The sequence below is a fragment of the Oncorhynchus mykiss genome, chromosome 28, assembly GCF_057628025.1.
Source record: "Oncorhynchus mykiss isolate SJ-2025 chromosome 28, ASM5762802v1, whole genome shotgun sequence".
In the NCBI taxonomy this organism is placed as follows: domain Eukaryota; kingdom Metazoa; phylum Chordata; class Actinopteri; order Salmoniformes; family Salmonidae; genus Oncorhynchus; species Oncorhynchus mykiss.
In genome coordinates this window covers 4,640,747-4,652,530 of record NC_143049.1, presented here as the reverse complement: position 1 = coordinate 4,652,530, position 11,784 = coordinate 4,640,747, and the positions used below count along the sequence as shown (strand labels likewise).

Here is an 11,784-nt window from a genome sequence, read left to right as displayed (position 1 = left end):
AACTGGGTCCTGTACTTCCTAAAGGCCGGCCCCGGTGGTGAGGGTAGGCAACAACATGTCCACTGCAATGACCTTCAACACGGGGCCCCTCAGGGGTGTGTGCTTAGTCCCCTCCTGTACTCCCTGTTTGCGCACGACTCCAACACCACAATTATGTTTGCAGACGGCACAAAGGTGGTAGGCCTGATCACCGACAACGATGAGACAGCCTACAGGGAGGTCAGAGACCTGTCAGGAAGACAAAAGAGCTGATTGTGGACTACAGGAAACGGAGGGCCGAGCACACCCCCATCCACATCGATGAGGCTGTAGTGGGGCAGGTCGGGAGCTTCAAGCTCCTCTGTGTCCACATCACTAACGAAGTATCATGGTCCACAAACACACACACACACTCCAACACAGTCATGAAGAGGGCACAACAATGCCTCTTACCCCTCAGGAGGCTGAAATTATTTGGCATGGGCCCTCAGATCCAAAAAATTCTACAGCTGCACCATCGAGAGCATCTTGACTGGCTACATCAGCGCTTGGTATGGCAACTGCTTGGCATCCGACGGCAAGGCACTACAGAGGGTAGTGTGTACGGCCCAGTATATCACTGGGGCCAGGCTCACTGCCACCCAGGACCTCTATACCAGGCGGTGTCAGAGGAAGGCCCTTAAAATGTTCAAAGACTTCAGACACCGATGCACCAAATCTGGAACCAACAGGACTCGGAATAGCTTCGACACACAAGCTATGAGACTGCTAAATAGTTAACCAGACTATCCGCATGTATCCTTTTTGCACTCACTCTTTTGACTCACCACATGTCCTTGGTTTTGAAAGAAAAGCAATTTTTTTGTCCATTACAAATAACATCAAATTGATCAAAAATACAGTGTAGACATTGTTAATGTTGTAAATGACAATTGTAGCTGGAAACGGCAGATTTTTAATGGAATATCTACATAGGTGAACAGAGGCCCGTTGTGTTAGCTAGTCCAAGTTAATCATTTTAAAAGGCTAGTTGATCATTAGAAAACCCTTTTGCAATTACGTTAGCACAGCTGAAAACTGTTGTTCTGATTAAAGAAGCAATACAACTGGCCTTCTTCCGACTAGTTGAGTATCTGAAGCATCAGCATTTGTGGGTTCAATTACAGGCTCAAAATGGCCAGAAACAAATATCTTTCTTCTGAAACTCGGGAGTCTATTCTTGTTCTGAGAAATGAAGGCTAATCCATGAGAGAAATTGCCAAGAAACTGAAGATCTCGTACATCACTGTGTACTACTTCCTTCACAGAACAGTGCAAACTGGTTCTAACCAGAATAGAAAGAGTGGGAGGCCCCGGTACACAGTTGAGCAAGAGGACAAGTACATTAGAGTGTCTAGTTTGAGAAACCGATGCCTAACAAGTCCTCAAGTGGCAGCCTCATTAAATAGTACCTGCAAAACACCAGTCTCAATGTCAACAGTAAAGAGGAGACTCCGAGAATCTGGCCTTCTCGGCAGAGTTGCAAAAAAAAAAGCCTTATCTCAGACTTTTCAAATCAAATCAAATCAAATGTATTTATATAGCCATTCGTACATCAGCTGATATCTCAAAGTGCTGTACAGAAATCCAGCCTAAAACCCCAAACAGCAAGCAATGCAGGTGTAGAAGCACGGTGGCTAGGAAAAACTCCCTAGAAAGGCCAGAACCTAGGAAGAAACCTAGAGAGGAACCAGGCTATGAGGGGTGGCCAGTCCTCTTCTGGCTGTGCCGGGTGGAGATTATAACAGAACATGGCCAAGATGTTCAAATGTTCATAAATGACCAGCATGGTCGAATAATAATAATCACAGGCAGAACAGTTGAAACTGGAGCAGCAGCATGGCCAGGTGGACTGGGGACAGCAAGGAGTCATCATACCAGGTACTCCTGAGGCATGGTCCTAGGGCTCAGGTCCTGCCAGAGAGAAAGAGAGAATTAGAGAGAGCATACTTAAATTCACACAGGACACCAGATAAGACAGGAGAAGTACTCCAAATATAACAAACTGACCCTAGCCCCCTGACACAAACTACTGCAGCATAAATACTGGAGGCTGAGACAGGAGGGGTCAGGAGACACTGTGGCCCCATCCAATGATACCCCCGGACAGGGCCAAACAGGAAGGATATAACCCCACCCACTTTGCCAAAGCACAGCCCCCACACCACTAGAGGGATATCTTCAACTACCAATTTACCATCAGACAAGGCCGAGTATAGCCCACAAAGATCTCCGCCACGGCACAACCCAAGGGGGGGTGCCAACCCAGACAGGAAGATCACATCAGTGACTCAACCCACTCAAGTGACACACGCCTCCTAGGGACGGCATGAAAGAGCACCAGTAAGCCAGTGACTCAGCCACTGTAATAGGGTTAGAGGCAGAGAATCCCAGTGGAAAGAGGGGAACCGGCCAGGCAGAGACAGCAAGGGCGGTTCGTTGCTCCCAAGCCTTTCCGTTCACCTTCACACTCCTGGGCCAGACTACACTCAATCATACAAAGACTCGATCAGGGACAGGTTGAAAATGTCAATGAAGACACTTGCCAGTTGGTCAGCGCATGCTCGGAGTACACGTCCTGGTAATCTGTCTGGCCCTGCGGCCTTGTGAATGTTGACCTGTTTAAAGGTCTTACTCACATCAGCTACACAGAGCGTGATCACACAGTTGTCCGGAACAGCTGACGCTTTCACGCATGCTTCAGTGTTGCTTGCCTTGAAGCAAGCATAGAAGTTATTTAGCTCATCTGGTAGGCTCGTGTCACTAAGCAGCTTGCGGCTGTGCTTCTCTTTGTAGCCCTGCCACATCCGACGAGCGGTGTAGTACAATTCAATCTTATTCCTGTAATGACGCTTTGCCTGGTTGATGGTTCGTTGGAGGGCATAGCAGGATTTCTATGAAGGGTCCGGGTTAGAGTCCTGCTCCTTGAAAGTGGCAGCTCTACCCTTTAACTCAGTATGGATGTTGCCTGTAATCCATGGCTTCTGGTTGGGGTATGTACGTACAGTCACTGTGCGACGTCATCGATGCTCTTATTGATGAAGCCAGTGACTGATGTGGTGTACTACTCAATGCCATCTGAAGAATACCGGAACATATTCCAATCTGTGCTAGGATAACAGTCCTGTAGCTTAGCATCTGCGTCATCTGACCACTTCCTTATTGAATGAGTCACTGGTACTCCCTGCTTTAGTTTTTGCTTGTAAGCAGGAATCAGGAGGATAGAGTTATGGTCAGATTTGCCAAATGGAGGGCGAGGGAGAGCTTTGTACGCGTCTCTGTGTGTGGAGTAAAGGTGGTCTAGAGTTTTTTTCCTCTGGTTGCACATTTAACATGCTGGTGGAAATGAGGTAAAATTGATTTAAGTTTCTCTGCATTAAAGTCCCTGGCCACTAGGAGCACCGCCTCTGGATGAGCATTTTCTTGTTTGGTTAAGGCCTTATACAGCTCAATGAGTGCCGTCTTAGTGCCGGCATTGGTTTGTGGTAAATAGAGAGCTACGAAAAATATAGATGAAGACTCTCTTGGTAAATAGTGTTGACACGACTTCTGCCGAAGTCGATGCCTCTCCTTGTTCGGGCGGTGCTCGGCGGTCGACGTCACTGGTCTTCTAGCCATCATTGATCCATTTTAAATTTTCCATTGGTTTTGTCTTCCTACACACCTGGTTTCAATCCCATTCATTACCTGTTGTGTATTTAACCCTCTGTTTCCCCTCATGTCTTTGTCAGAGATTGTTCGTTATTGTTTCTTGTTGTTTGTATTGGTGCGTGACGGGTCCTCGTACCCACTTTGTTTTGTTTATTTATTCATGGTTTTGGAGTTATGTTTTTTTTAAGTTATTAAACTACTCCATTTTACCAAGTTCGATTCTCCTGCGCCTGACTTCCTTGCCACCTACAGTGTATACACACGCCTATGACAGATTCCTTGTCCCAAATATGAAGTCAGCAGGAGAAGGTACCCCGGCCATGGAGGTGGAGGAGCACGTCCAGGAACATACTGAGAGGATTTACCATCTGAGCGCCGCCATGGATCGCGTTGTCCAGAATATGGACCGCTGGGAGAAACAAGGAGTTTTTTGCCAGCGCCTCTGCCAACACAACCGGGGTCTATCCTGAGCGCTCCTTTCCCACCTGAACCCAGAGGGATACGTTTATCTATGCCACAGGGGTACGACGGTGGTGCTGCCAACTGCCAGGGTTTCCTTCTCCAACTAAGCCTTTACCTGGCCACGGTCCACCCAGCTCCATCGGACCGTGAGAAGAGTTTTGCCCTCGTCTCGTGCCTCACCGGGATAGCCCTGGAGTGGACCAGCGCTGTGTGTGGAGAAGAGGATGCGCCGTTGGACCATTTTGAGGAGTTCGCCCGCCATTTCAGGACAGTATTCAACCACCCACCCGAGGGTAGAGCGGCGGGTGAGCGCCTCTACCATCTGAGGCAGGAGACGAGGAGCGCCCAGGAGTTTGCTCTGGAGTTTAGGATCCTGGATGGTGAAACAGGGCCCTGATCGACCATTACCGCTGTAGTCTACGCGAGGACGTCTGTCGGGATCTGGCCTGCAGAGACACCACCCCCAACCTTCGACCAGCTGGTAGACTTGTCCATCTGGCTGGACAACATGCTGGCTACTCGTGGACCTCCAGATCGGGGTCTGGTTGTTCCATCCTCCCGCACCCCCTCTCCTGTACCCATGGAGCTGGGAGGGGCGTTGCGCAGGGAGACCGGAGGGGGTTCCCGCTCGTGCACCATATGTGTTCGCAGAGGTCACACTGCTGGTCGGTGCCGGGTTGGTTCCTCTGGGAATCTAGGCAGCAGGCAGGGCACTCTGGCGTCACCCCAGGTGAGTATGCACCATTCTCATCCAGAGCCCTCTGTTGCAAAGATGTTTGTCTCTGTCACTTTTCCTGAATTTTCCCCCCGTTTCCAGCATTAGGAGCTAGTAGATTCAGGTGCGGCTGGGAATTTCATTAATAAAGTGTTAGCGCACAGTTTAGGGATCCCCATTGTTCCTGTGGATGTGCCTTTCCCTGTTTACGCCTTAGATAGTCGACCATTAGGGTCAGGGTTTATCAGGGAGGCCACCGCTCCTTTGAGTATGGTAACGCAGGGGGGTCACAGGGAAAATATTAGTCTTTTTCTTATTGATTCTCCTGCGTATCCCGTGGTGCTGGGCCTACCCTGGTTAGCTTGTCATAACCCCACTGTTTCTTGGCCACAGAGGGCTCTCACGGGGTGGTCGCGAGACTGCTCAGGTAGGTGTTTAGGGGTTTCCGTTGGTGCTACTGCGGTGGAAAGTCCAGACCAAGTCTCCACTGTGCGCTTTCCCCCAGAATATGTTGATTTGGCTCTCGCTTTCTGTAAAAAGAAGGCGACTCAATTACCACCCCATCGACGGGGGGATTGTGCGATAAATCTCCTGGTAGATGCTGCACTTCCCAGGAGTCACGTGTATCCCCTGTCGCAAGCGGAGACGGTGGCTATGGAGACATATGTCTCCGAATCCCTGCATCAGGGGTACATTCGGGCCTCCATTTCACCCGCCTCAAGTTTCTTTTTTGTGAAGAAAAAGGATGAAGGTTTGCGCCGTGCATTGATTATCGAGGTCTCAATCAAATCACTGTGAAGTACAGTTACTCTCTCTTATCACTATGGCGATTGAGTCAATGCACGGGGCGCGCTTCTTCACTAAACTGGATCTCAGGAGTACGTACAACCTGGTGCGTATCCGGAAGGGAGACGAGTGGAAGATGGCATTTAGTACCACCTCAGGACATTATGAGTACCTTGTCATGCCGTATGGGTTGATGAATGTTCCATCAGTCTTCCAATCCTTTGTAGACAAGATTTTCAGAGACCTGCACGGGCAGGGTGTAGTGGTGTATATTGATGTCATTCTGATATACTCCGCTACACGCACCGAGCATGTGTCACTGGTGCGCAGAGTGCTTGGTTGCCTGTTGGAGCATGACCTGTACGTCAAGGCTGATAAATGCCTGTTCTTCCAACAGTCTGTCTCCTTCCTAGGTCATCGTATTTCCACGTCAGGAGTGGAAATGGAGAGTGACCGCATTTCAGCCGTGAGTAATTGGCCGACTCCCACCACGGTAAAGGAGGTGCAGCGATTCTTAGGGTTTGCCAACTACTACCGGAGGTTTATCTGGGATTTTGGTCAGGTTGCTGCTCCCATTACCTCATTGCTAAAGGGGGGCCCACGCTTGCAGTGGTCAGCTGAGGAGAACAGGGCTTTTAGGCACCTGAAGGTTCTGTTTACCTCGGCTCCTGTGTTGGCTCATCCTGATCCATCTTTGCCGTTCATAGTGAAGGTGGACGCATCCGAAGCTGGGATAGGGGCAGTAATCTCTCAGTGCTCGGGTACGCCACTGAAGCTTCGCCCCCTGTGCCTTCTTTTCAAAGAAGCTCAGCCCAGCGGAGCGAAACTATGATGTGGGGGACCGGGAGCTGTTGGCTGTCATCAAGGCTTTGAAGGCGTGGAGACATTGGCTTGAGGGGGCTAAACACCCTTTTCTCATCTGACTGAATCCTCGCCAGGCAAGGTGGGCCATGTTTTTCAGCTGTTTTGTGTTTACTCTCTCTTACAGACCAGGCTCCCAGAACGTTAAGGCAGACGCACTGTCGCGGCTGTATGACACAGAGGAGCAGTCCATGGATCCCACTCCATACTTCCAGCCTCGTGTTTGGTGGCGTCGGTAGTGTGGGAGCTGGATGCGGACATTGAGCGGGCGTCACGTGCAGAGCCCTCTCCCCCTCAGTGTCCAGCTGGGCGTCTGTACGTTCCGTCTGCTGTCCGCGACCGACTGATCTATTGGGCCCACACGTCACCCTCCTCTGGTCATCCTGGGATATGTCGGACAGTGCGTCTTGATGGGAGGTACTGGTGGCCCACTTTAGCTAAGGACGTGAAGGTTTATGTTTCCTCCTGCTCAGTGTGCGCCCAGTGCAAGGCTCCTAGACACCTGCCCAGAGGTAAGTTACAACCCATACCCGTTCCACAACGGCCGTGGTCGCACCTGTCGGTGGCTTTCCTAACCGATCTTCCACCTTCACAGGGTAACACCACGATCCTGCTCATTGTGGATCGTTTTTCTAAGTCATGTCGTCTCCTCCCTTTGACCGGTCTCCCTACGGCTTTACAAACTGCGGAGGCCCTGTTTACACACGTTTTCCGGCACTATGGGGTGCCTGAGGATATAGTGTCTGATCGGGGTCCCCAGTTCACGTCAAGGGTTTGGAAGGAGTTCATGGAAGGTCTGGGGGTCTCGGTCAGCCTTACCTCAGGTTTTCACCCCGAGAGTTATGGGAAGGTGGAGAGAGTTAACCAGGATGTGGGTAGGTTTCTGCGGTCTTATTGCCAGGACTGGCCGGGGGAGTGGGCGAAGTTCGTGCCCTGGGCAGAGATGGCCCAGAACTGACTCCGCCACTCCTCCACTAACCTTTCTCCCTTTCAATGTGTATTAGGGTAGCAGCCAGTTCTGGTTCCTTGGCATCAGAGTCAGACTGAGGCTCCTGCGGTGGACAATTGGTTCCGGCGTGTGGAGTAAACCTGGGAAGCCACCCACGTCCACCTTCAGCGCGCTGTACTGCACCAGAAAGTTGGCACAGACCGTCACCGCAGTGAGGCCCCGGTGTTCGCACCAGGGGACAGGGTCTGGCTTTTGACCAAAAACCTGCCCCTCCGCCTTCCCTGCCGGAAGCTGGGTCCGCGGTTTGTGGGGCCGTTTAAAGTCCTGAGGAGAGTGAACGAGGTATGTTATAGTTTACAGTTACCCACCAATTACCGTATTAACCCCTCGTTCCATGTGTCTCTCATCAGGCCGGTGGTGGCTGGCCCGCTCCAGGAGGCTGAAGTGCGGGATGTTCCTCCGCCCCCTCAATGTGAGGGGCCCAGGCATACTTTGTTCTATCCATCTTGGATTCGAGACGTCGGGCGAGGGGCCTTCAGTACCTCGTGAACTGGGAGGGGTACAGTCCGGAGGAGAGATGCTGGGTTCCGTTGGAGGACGTGTTAGATCCTTCCCTGCTGCAATAATTCCACCGTCTCCATCTGGATTGCCCTGCGCCTCGCCCTCCGGGTCGTCCCCGAGGCCGCTGTCGACGCGCTGCTGGAGCCGCACATCAGGAGCTGCGCGTCAGGAGAGGGGGTACTGTCACGACTTCTACCAAAGTCGATGCCTCTCCTTGTTTGGGCGGTGCTCGGCGGTCAACGTCACCGGTCTTCTAGCCATCATTGATCCATTTTTAATTTTCCATTGGTTTTGTCTTCCTACACACCTGGTTTCAATCACATTCATTACCTGTTGTGTATTTAACCCTCTGTTTCCTCATGTCTTTGTCAGAGATTGTTCGTTATTGTTTCGTGTTGTTTGTATTGGTGCGTGACGGGTCCTCGTACCCACTTTGTTTTGTTTATTTATTCATGGTTTTGGAGTTATGTTTTTTTTCCAAGTATTCCATACTCCATTTTACCAAGTTCGATTCTCCTGCACCTGACTTCCTTGCCACCTATACACACGCCTATGACAAGTGTAGTCTACAGCTTATCAGGAGATACTCTACCTCAGGTGAGCAAAACCTTGACAATTCCATAATATTAGATTTTGTGCACCAGCTGTTAATTACAAATAGACACAGACTACCACCTTTCCTTGTCTTACCGGAGGCTTCTGTTCTGTCTTGCCGATGGACAGAAAACTCAGCCAGCTGTATGTTATCCATGTCGTAGTTCAGCCACGACTCGGTGAAACACAAGATACTACAGTTTTTAATGTGCCGTTGGTAGGATAGTCTGATGGTAGATGGGGATTACTCACTCGCCATCAGATCCTTACAAGGCACCCTGACCTACATCCCCGATATCTCTGTTTCTCTTCTTCATGCGAATGACAGGGATTTTTTATATACCTTTATTTAACTAGGCAAGTCAGTTAAGAACACGTTCTTATTTTCAATGACGGCCTAGGAACGGTGGGTTAACTGCCTTGTTCAGGGGCAGAACGACAGATTTTTACCTTGTCAGCTCGGGGGATCCAATCTTACAACCTTACAGTTAACTAGTCCAACGCAATAACGACCTGCCTCTCTCTCGTTGCACTCCACAAGGAGACTGCCTGTTTCGCGAATGCAGTAAACAAAGGTAAGTTGCTAGCTAGCATTAAACTTATCTTATAAAAAACAATCAATCATAATCACTAGTTAACTACACATGGTTGATGATATTACTAGATATTATCTAGCGTGTCCTGCGTTGCATATAATCTGACTGAGCATACAAGTATCTGACTGAGCGGTGGTAGGCAGAAGCAGGCGCGTAAACATTCATTCAAACAGCACATTCGTGCATTTTGCCAGCAGCTCTTTGTTGTGCGTCAAGCATTGCTCTGCTTATGACTTCAAGCCTATCAACTCCCGAGATGAGGCTGGTGTAACCGAAGTGAAATGGCTAGCTAGTTAGTGCGCGCTAACTAGAGGGACGGAAGCTATACTGTTTCACTGGCAATACTAAAGTGCCTATAAGAACATCCAATAGTCAAAGGTTAACGAAATACAAATGGTATAGAGGGAAATAGTCATATAATTCCCATAATAACTACAACCTAAAACTTCTTACCTGGGAATATTGAAGACTCATGTAAAAAGGAACCACCAGCTTTCATAGTGTAATGAAACAGCAGGGAGCAGGTCTCGAACCCTCGACCTTCTAGCCCGAGGTCCGGCGTGCTATCGACTCTGCTGCAAAAGCATGCTCCTGCGGCAGAGTCGATTTCCGCGCTTATAAACCCAGGGTCAACAATATGTTCTCACGTTCTGAGCAAGGAACTGAAACGTTAGCTTTCTTACATGGCACATATTGCACTTTTACTTTCTTCTCTAACACTTTGTATTTGCATTATTTAAACCAAATTGAACATGTTTCATTATTTACTTGAGGCTAAATTGATGTTATTGATGTATTATATTAAGTTAAACTAAGTGTTCATTCAGTATTGTTGTCATTGTCATTATTACAAAAAAAATTAAAATAAAATTGGCCGATTAATCGGTATCGGCTTTTTTGGTCCTCCAATAATCGGTATCTGTATCGAAAAATCATAATCGGTCGACCTCTAGTTTGTAGTACATCATAAAGCAAGTCTTGTCTTATGTGAGCTAAAGGACTGCAGACTCATTAACACTGCACATGAATCAGAGCAAATAACTAATTGGTCTGGCTTCCTCCACTTACTGCAAGGCCAACAGTATGGCCATCAGCTCCGCCGTATATACAGCCAGAGGATCTGTAATACGTTCCCTGACTGCCACCCCACATTCCTGCACTACAAATGCTGACCCAGTACGTTCTGTCCTTTGATCTTTTGAACTATCTGTGTAAATGGCCACAAAATCCTGATACACAGTATCCAGACATCTATTAAACAAATCAGATGGATCAACACCCTCCCTATCTTTCTTTAGTCTCTCCAACACATCTAGATTAACTACTGGAGGCAAGAGAAGCCATGGTGGATTTCCACCCACAACAACAACAACAACAACTACAACTACAACTACTACTACTACTACTACTACTACAACAACTACAACTACAACTACAACTACTACTACTACTACTACTACTACTACAACTACAACTACAACTACAACTACTACTACTACTACTACTACTACTACTACTTCTTCTTCTTCTTCGGTGGGGTTTATCGGTGGCAACATCAAACGTTATGGTGCATTTCCGCCACCTACTGTACTGGAGTGTGGGCCAGAAACAGGGAGAAACTAAATCCTACCTGCCAGCCCTGTTGCTCTTAAAAAAAGATAACAAAATATTTGAGACTATATCTAATGACTTTCTACTCAATATACTCTTTAAAAAACTAATTTCCTGTATCCCTTTCTCCCTCATTATAGATCTCAGCCTCTCTTTCCCTCTGATACTGCCCACACTAACACTGTTCTCACCCAGTTATTCATACCATTCACATCCCCTCTCATAACCACCCGAGCCATCACCTGCTCACTCAGCTCCTGAAACTGATCCCACTTTGCCCTTCCAAACACCCACCTGTCTACTCCATCCACTGACACTTCCTCCTCCCCCCAGCCTACTGTGCATACTATACCTCCCACTCACAGATTCCTGCCATCGCACTAGATACCAGAGTGAGGACCAAGGCGGACTCTTTCCCTGTGACCACATCAAACCTGGTCCCTCTGCCATCATTCTGGCACACCAGATCTTTAATTTCTATCAGATTTTCCATCAGTTGTCCATTTCCATCCATCTGTTCCACTCCAGCAAGTGTTGTGGGCATTAAAATCCCCACATTACCTTGCTTCTATTCTTGCCCTCCACCCTCTCCAGCACTTCAAGATCCAATATGACAGGGATTATAGTAGTTCACTACAACTAGCACCAATCCTCTCAATCACACCTCCACCACATATTCCTGTTCAATACCTTCGCCTAGCATCCTGTAGGGAAGTCCTTGCTTTATTAAGGTGCCCCCCACACACACATCTCTGTCCCTCCAAACCACTACATATCCCTGTATGATAAACTCCACATTCGATTTGAGCCATGTTTCCTGCACACAAATCACATCAGGCTTGGCTTGCATATCTACAATGAACTGCTTGAACTCCTGCTCATTAGCCAACAGGCTTTGAGCATTCCATTGTAGTATTACCACCATAAGATCCAGTAATGCATGATTCCACCCTCGGCTGACTGAGATCATCTCAAACCTC

The 11,784-nt window shown here is 48.6% G+C and overlaps 1 long non-coding RNA gene across 1 annotated transcript in view; it reads right to left on the bottom strand.

The window, feature by feature from the left end:
- Window positions 1–914: 914 nt before the first annotated feature.
- LOC149970670 (uncharacterized) overlaps window positions 915–11,784 on the bottom strand; it is a 13,128-nt gene continuing 2,258 nt past the window's right edge. The window contains exon 2 of the long non-coding RNA XR_016492969.1: window positions 915–1,932. This is a non-coding gene — a long non-coding RNA (uncharacterized LOC149970670). The remainder of the gene's footprint in view (window positions 1,933–11,784) is intronic.